Here is a 7,561-nt window from a genome sequence, read left to right on the forward strand (position 1 = left end):
AAATGGTAGAAATTACTTCTTTATGGTGATTTTGAAGCAATGAAGTGGAAATAGTGATGGGGAGTCAGAAATAAGATGGCCTTTAACGATCTGCCTCTCTTGACTTATTTACTCCAGTCAAAGCCATGCTACTAAAGTTTTCAGAACTTCCCAAATCAGGGCCACTAGCTTCAGACCACACAGTCAATATGTAAGGTTGTAAGTACCATAGGACATTGAAATCATAAAAAGTACCACCTGTCTTCTCTCAATGCTTATCAGGAGTGATCATGTATGTGGTAGAGACTTCTATCTCAATCTTTATTTTAAGTGGGTAGAGACGTCTATCGCAATCTTTGTTTTAAGTACTGACCTTGTGAAAAAGTAGTCTTTTCAAAACCTGCTCTCAATAACCAAGAACTCACTGCAGCCAGGTTGTAGTGAAACGACTTGAGGAGGAAAGTCCTAAGACACCCCTCCTAGTCAGCAAATTCAGCATAATGCTTGAACTCCCAACCATCCTTCCTAGCAACAAGATACTCTATACATTTATTTTCAAAATATATCTTATATAAATTTCATGTATACAAAACACTGACACTCAAGGCATGCCTACTATATTTGCAAACCGAAACAGCTATTGTCCTAAAAATCACAAGCATGTAGATGAAAAACTGTAGTAAATGTACCAATAGAAAAAAAAAATGGAGCAAACATTGGTCATAAAAAGTCAAATTGATTTGGCGTTCAGTAGATTGCATTAATTCTTTAACTCAATTTGCTATAAGACTGAACTCTCAAATATAAAATTGTTCATTCATACTACTGGGGAAGTGTGACACAACAACAGTCTAAACAGTGTTGCATTGTGTACTTTCAATCAAGCAGTATGTTGAACACTCACAATGAACTAGCTTGCTAAAATATCTTCTTTCATTCTGCTCGCATTATTAGAAGCAAACAAAACAAAACTAAACAACAAGCGCAAAAGCTACCCCTGGTAAAGGGTGGAATTATTGTATTATCTCAAGCTATATTCAGCAGATCAAGACTTAAGCCCATGCACAGTATGGATCAAGAGACTAAGAATTTGTGACTGTATCATCAATGTTTTTATTGACTACATTAGAATTTCAGTTTTGGATTTGTTTTCATCATGGTGCTAGCAGGCTCTTGTCTACATACAAGCTTGCTAACAGCAACCGTGGAATACACAACCAAGAGCAACCTGAGATTTCTGAAGTCTGAACTCTACCGGTTTAGAAGTCAATTGTTCTAAAGATTGGACGGGTTCAATATGTTGTGTGTACCCTGCGTATTGAGACCTGGGATTGATGAGGGTAAATTGATTGTGGATCGCTGCTGAGCTAAGCAAATCATGCCAACCCTTAAGATCTGTAGACTGTTCTATCTGATAAAGTCACACGGAGAAAAATACCATGGATTAATCTCAGTTTGGGCTCCAAGATTCTATCATCACCTATATAAGTTATTTTCTCAGCCATTGATTCTTTTCTTGTTTTTCATCTGTTAGCAGTCATGGTATTTCATATGTACATATAGGGCTATAATCACATAATGGATCTGCTTATTGAGGGTTTCATTAGATGAGTAAACTGTATTGTGTTTGTTTAATGCCTCTTCTTTCCTCTAACTTCTGTGTCCCTCCACCTATTCATATCTTATTTCATAAACAATGTACCAGAATAAAAATATAAAACATTAAATTGTATATTTACTATGTATATGCATACAGTGACTTGTTAAAAATGGCAGAAGGCCTGCCAATTCTTACCACTGGAAATCTTCCTACACCACTTATGTAGAATACCTTTTCCCTTACCTAACCTTTTAGGCAAAAATTACTATATGTCTGGTGAACAACAAAGGCTTTAACTGCTAGTTTTATGGGTTCAATAGCTTGTGATGAAAGGGTCTGCAATGAGCAGTTGCCAGTGGCCGAGCTTGGAGCCCAACATTTCTGTTATTTGTGTTCACACTTGTTCATTCTCCAGAGAAGGTCAGCATATTCCCTGCAAAGCCGTGTTCTGTTTTCAAGTGTAAAACTTCCGTGACAGGAAACATATCAGGGCTTTCTGTGAGAAGATAACTTTTTACCTCCTCTCTGAGGGGCTCCCATTCAGAACAAAAATGTAATATAGCCTAGAGCATTATTGGAGCTGTTAGGATATGCACTAGGGCATTCTGAAGAGTCATGCTTAATGCTTTTCTCTAATGTGAGGGAATCTGTGCAGCGTGCCTATAGCATATTAATGACATTTTCTGTGTCACTGTAGCCCACAGAGCCTACTCAAGGAGGATAAAGCTACAGTGTGTGAGTTAAAATGGAAGAGTAAAAAAGAAAATGTAACATTCAAATCACTTGTTTGTACAGGCTGCTGAAGGATTGGATTAAAGTAATTGACAAGGAGTTAAGTGGAAAGAAACTATAGGAGTTGATTATTATGAAACTCAAGTAATGTGAAGGCGAGCCTCTATGAAAATTAATGTGCTATTTTTACCTCACCCTTTGTAGGAAATATATTTAGATAGCATTCTTGAAGTATTTCATTGAGTAAGCAGATGTAGTCTGGTTTGAGTAATGCCTGCATTTTTGTATATGTGGATATGTTTTCCTTAAAATATTGTCTATTGAGCCAGAAAATTATTTTATGTTTAAGTTTACATAAAGTAACATCTGAGATTGACATCAGCCACAAAGATTCTTTTTGTGTCATTGTCCCTATGTATTTAAAATCAAGCATGTTGCTTTGAGTCCAATAGATATAAAATATGATATCATATATATTTAGACAATAAACAGACATGATGAGGAGAACTAATCTAGACCTTATATTTATTTAATGCAGAAAATAAACACACTAATGCCACAATATTCCAAACTGTACCCCAATTCTGTCAATTACAAGCATGGCATGGGTATCTGAATAATTAGAATTTTGTAGGAACAGGATAAGTATTTATCCCTTTTGTAAACAAATCCCAGATTGTCACAAGTATACCAAGGTGAATGACCACTTTCTCCTTTGAAGAAAATACTTATTAAAATTCTAGTAAGAATTCCTGCAGGTTGGTGGTGACACACACCTATACTCCCAGCATTTTAGTGGCAGAAGCAGGTGGATATCTAAGCTTAACTTCTGCCTCTTCTCATAAGTTGTACCAGGACATCCAGAGCTACACAGAGAAACCCTGGCAAGAAATCACAAACTTTCTCTCCCCCCAAAAAACCCACAACCAAACAAACAACAAAACAACCAAATATCCTGCCAACCAGTAATCAACCAAACAACCAAATAAAAAACAAAAACAGCAACAAAAAAAAGAAAAAAATAAGAAAATAAATGTGTATATAGTAACTAGGAGTTGAAAAATAGTAACTATACAAAATAGTGTTTTCCAAGATAAATATTTCTTTTTTTCAACTCTTATATCAGACTTAACACAATTATGGCATTAATTTTGTTTATATTCATTAAAGTATACTTTGGGATGGCACTATGTCAATAGATTGTATGATTTCCTGATATTGATTCTCTAAGGTGTACTTTAACTTTCATATTATGAAAAAACCCTTTCCTATTACGTTTTATGAATGACTAACTGCAGAAACTTCTAGGTTTAAAAAATGATTTATATAATCAAATCATTCATGTATAATTAATTGTACTAATTTGCATGAATGTTTCAGGTCATTCTACCATGATTAGCCATTGTTGGGGTTTTTCTCCCCCATCAATTAAACTAATTGTTTTTCAAATAGGTGTAGATTGAATATTGATCCCCATTTTTTCAGCTCATTTACATAAGCAAATTATGCCTAATTGCCAGCTTACTACATCATTACACACTTATCATCAATTATACCAAAATGTACTTAGGAGACTAATGATTTCTTTGTAGTATTTTGAAAGGCTTTTTAATTGTGATGCTAAAAACAATATTGTCATTTAAAAATATTAAATACTATGTTAAACTGATAACACAATTAATCATATTATTGGTTAGGGAATTTTTCAGGTCCTAGCTAGACGGTCATTTATCTTGAAATGTAAAAAACTCCTTAAAGTGGGGCAAAGGAACTCATTATGTTTATTAAACATTAGAATACACTGATGCAAATATTGGATTATGTCAATTTTAAATATTTTTGGTGCAATCTCTTTTCTTCTTACCTCTCATTTGTGTTTCTTCTCTGCCTGATGAACAGTCTCTGAGAACATCTGAAAAGAAAATGCCTTTCAACAAGTCACCAATACAGAGCACCTTTTTTTTTTAATGTTAAAAGATAAAAGTCGCCTGGTGTGGTGGCGCACGCCTTTAATCCCAGCACTCGGGAGGCAGAGACAGGCGGATTTCTGAGTTTGAGGCCAGCCTGTTCTACAGAGTGAGTTCCAGGACAGCCAGGGATTTACAGAGAAACCCTGTCTTGAAAAAAAAAAAAAAAAAAAAAAAGATAAAAGTCATATATTTACCCTGTGTCCTCTGCATTGTGATTGTGTTATTGTCTTTTAATGTTTTTGTTGGTCATTTTTCTTTACTATTTTCATACCATATGGTGCAATTATTGGCTCTTCATAAAGAATACATAAGACCACAAGCTCATATGAAGTAATTTCAGTATATTGTAAGCCTGTTCTATGTGATAAACTTATAACTTTTAAACATGCTACTTTTAAGCAGCATCATAAAACTACGGTCTTCCGTGTGGTGCCCACCTCTCCTAAGGTCTATTTTCTTTCCTTTACTTGCCACAGATAACAAAGAAGCTTTCCAAGGACTGAGTCTATACCTGAAGAGGTAAGATAAGAACTTCTGAATGGCCCCTGCTTTAAAGTACACGACAAGAAAAGGGTGCCACATTGAGGCTGGAGCCTTGAGTCCCTCCAAAGGAACTCCGGTTGGTGGTTTAGTCCCTGGGAGCTCTGGGGGGTGGTACTGGTTGCAAACCCCTTCAGCTCCTTGGGTCCTTTCTCTAGCTCCTGCATGGGGACCCTGTGTCAGTCCAATTGTAAGCTGGGAGCATCTACTTCTGTAATAATTGTCAGGCACTGGCAGGGCCTCTCAAAAAAACCAGCTATATCAGGCTCCTGTCAGCAAGCACTTGTTGGCATACACAGTAGTGTCTGGGTTTGGGAACTGTATATAGGAGGGATCCTCAGGTGGTACAGTCACTGGCTGGCCATGTGTGACATCAGTGAGAGGAGAGGCCCTTGGTCTTGTGAAGGTTCTATGTCCCAGTGTAGGGGAATGCAAAGACAGGAAAGTAGGAGTGGATGGGTTAGTGAGCAGGGGGAGGGGGGATGGGATAGGGGGATTTTTGGAGAGGAACTGAGGAAAGTGGATAAAAATTGAAATGTAAACAAAGAAAATGCCTAACAAAAATAATAACAAAAAGAAAAAGAAAAAAAGAATACAGTGCCATGATGAGTGGTTGTTAAATTTATATAGGACAACTGCCTGTCTCTTTAACAGGACTGTACCTGTAATGACAGCTTGTACTATTTCTATATTCCACATTTCAGTTCCGTTTGAATAAAACTTTTTTATCCTCTGAAGCCCTTATTGCTCACATACAATTCCTACACCCTTTGTTGTTTTCTTTGTCAGCCAAATACTTAGAGGTCTATAAATTACTTGTATATTTTCAGACCTTTTACTTCATAAGTCAGTTACAAATGATGTTTAAAGCTTATGTAGAGGAATGTGGCAGCATTTATCGAAGTTACAGAAACAAAATCACAGTATAAGTGAATCTTTACCTTCTTTTTATATAGTTTTAAGAACAAATTAAACAGAAACTCAAAATTGAGCTTCAGTTAAAATATATATACACACACACATGTATACACACAAGCACACACACATGCATACACACAAGCACACACACATGCGTACACATACACATACACACACATGCACACACACACACACACACACACACACACACACACATCACATTAAATATGCCATGAGAGCCCTAAGTTTTGTTCTATTTTCTAAAACTATGACTTGCCCCAGATCAATTTTTAATTTTAGGAAAAATATTGCAATATTGAAAGAAACCTTGGTAAGTCTCTAAACTTAACTATCAATGTCAAAGGCTTATATTGAAACATTGAGACTATTGTGAATCTGAGGTTTCCTTGTTGCTATTGTTTTGGTTTGTGGTTTGTTTGTTTTTTTTTTTTCTCAATAGTAGCAACAGTATAACCTGACCTATAGCATAAATGAATCCCAGGTGGACTCACCTGTTGTCAGACTAATGAAATACATTGATTCTGATGAAATACTTCCAGTCCAGCCAAGAGTGTAAAATGGCAACCTAGGCAACACATGGTGTCAGGAGTAATATGCTCTGTTTAAGCCCAACGGTCTTCCTTGTTTTTGTTTGTTTGATTGTTGTTTTTTGTTGTTATTGGTTTTGTTTTTATTTTTGTCAACAAAAGCCATATTGTATTATCTATAGTATTCTAAATAAAGTCTCAAGACTCTACATTCTTAACTTGAATGAAAATTAAAGAAAGAACATGTTGTTTCAGAAATTCCACAGCATAGGTAAACTATACCAGGACCAAGGCACATAATCAGCTCACATAGACCATGGCAGTATGCATAGGCCTGTGGCTGATGGGATGCCAGATTTAAGAGGAAAAGTGGGAAAAAGTCCTCAACTATAACACAGAAGCTTTCTCCAGTTGATACTTGCTCACAAACGAATATTTAGTTTTTTCCACGGGAGTCTCACAAACAACTCTTTATGGCCAGACTCCAGTCCCAGCAGAAAATGGCCAACACAAAACATCACAATACACACACACACACACACACACACACACACACACACACACACACACACATATATATATTTCTGGTTTGGTGTTTTATGGGACTTATTTCTATGTAGTGTGAGTGCCTCTTGTGTTTTTCTTTGGCTCTTTATTTTCTTTTTTTTGTTTGTTTTCTTTTGTCTTATTCTGGTTTGTTTTTAACATGTTCATTTGTATCCCAAGGATAGAGAGAAGCAGAGGGTTTGGGTTTGCTGGGTGGGGAGGGAGCTGGGGAGGGACTGGATGGAGTTGGAGGAAGAGAATTTATAATTAGAATATGCTGTATTAAAAGTCTACTTTCAATTAAAAATGAAAAAAGACTATTTCAGAATGGTATGTCTTCTAAATGAAAAGAACACAAGATCTGCCCCTCGTCCTCCCCTGCTTCCTCTCTGTGTCTCATAACAGATTTGCAGTCAGATGGCAAAAGGCAGCACCTGCTCTTTGAACTATACCTGGGAAGTTTAGAAAGCTGGGTTTATAGATAGCTATGGCTTTGAGAAGTGCTAAAGGGGATGCTAAAGTTAGAGGAGACTGCACTCCTTTCGTTGTTACTTACTGTGACTATCTGAGATTATAGAAAGAAGGTAGACATTCTATAATTAAATAACTTAAATCACTGAAAAACTTCAGAGCACAGTATCCCAAGATATGACATCTTTTTTATTATTATTATTTTCTTTATTTACATTATAAATGCTATCCTGAAAGTTTCCTATACCCCTCCCCCC

Source organism: Mus pahari, chromosome 2, assembly GCF_900095145.1.
Source record: "Mus pahari chromosome 2, PAHARI_EIJ_v1.1, whole genome shotgun sequence".
Taxonomy (NCBI): domain Eukaryota; kingdom Metazoa; phylum Chordata; class Mammalia; order Rodentia; family Muridae; genus Mus; species Mus pahari.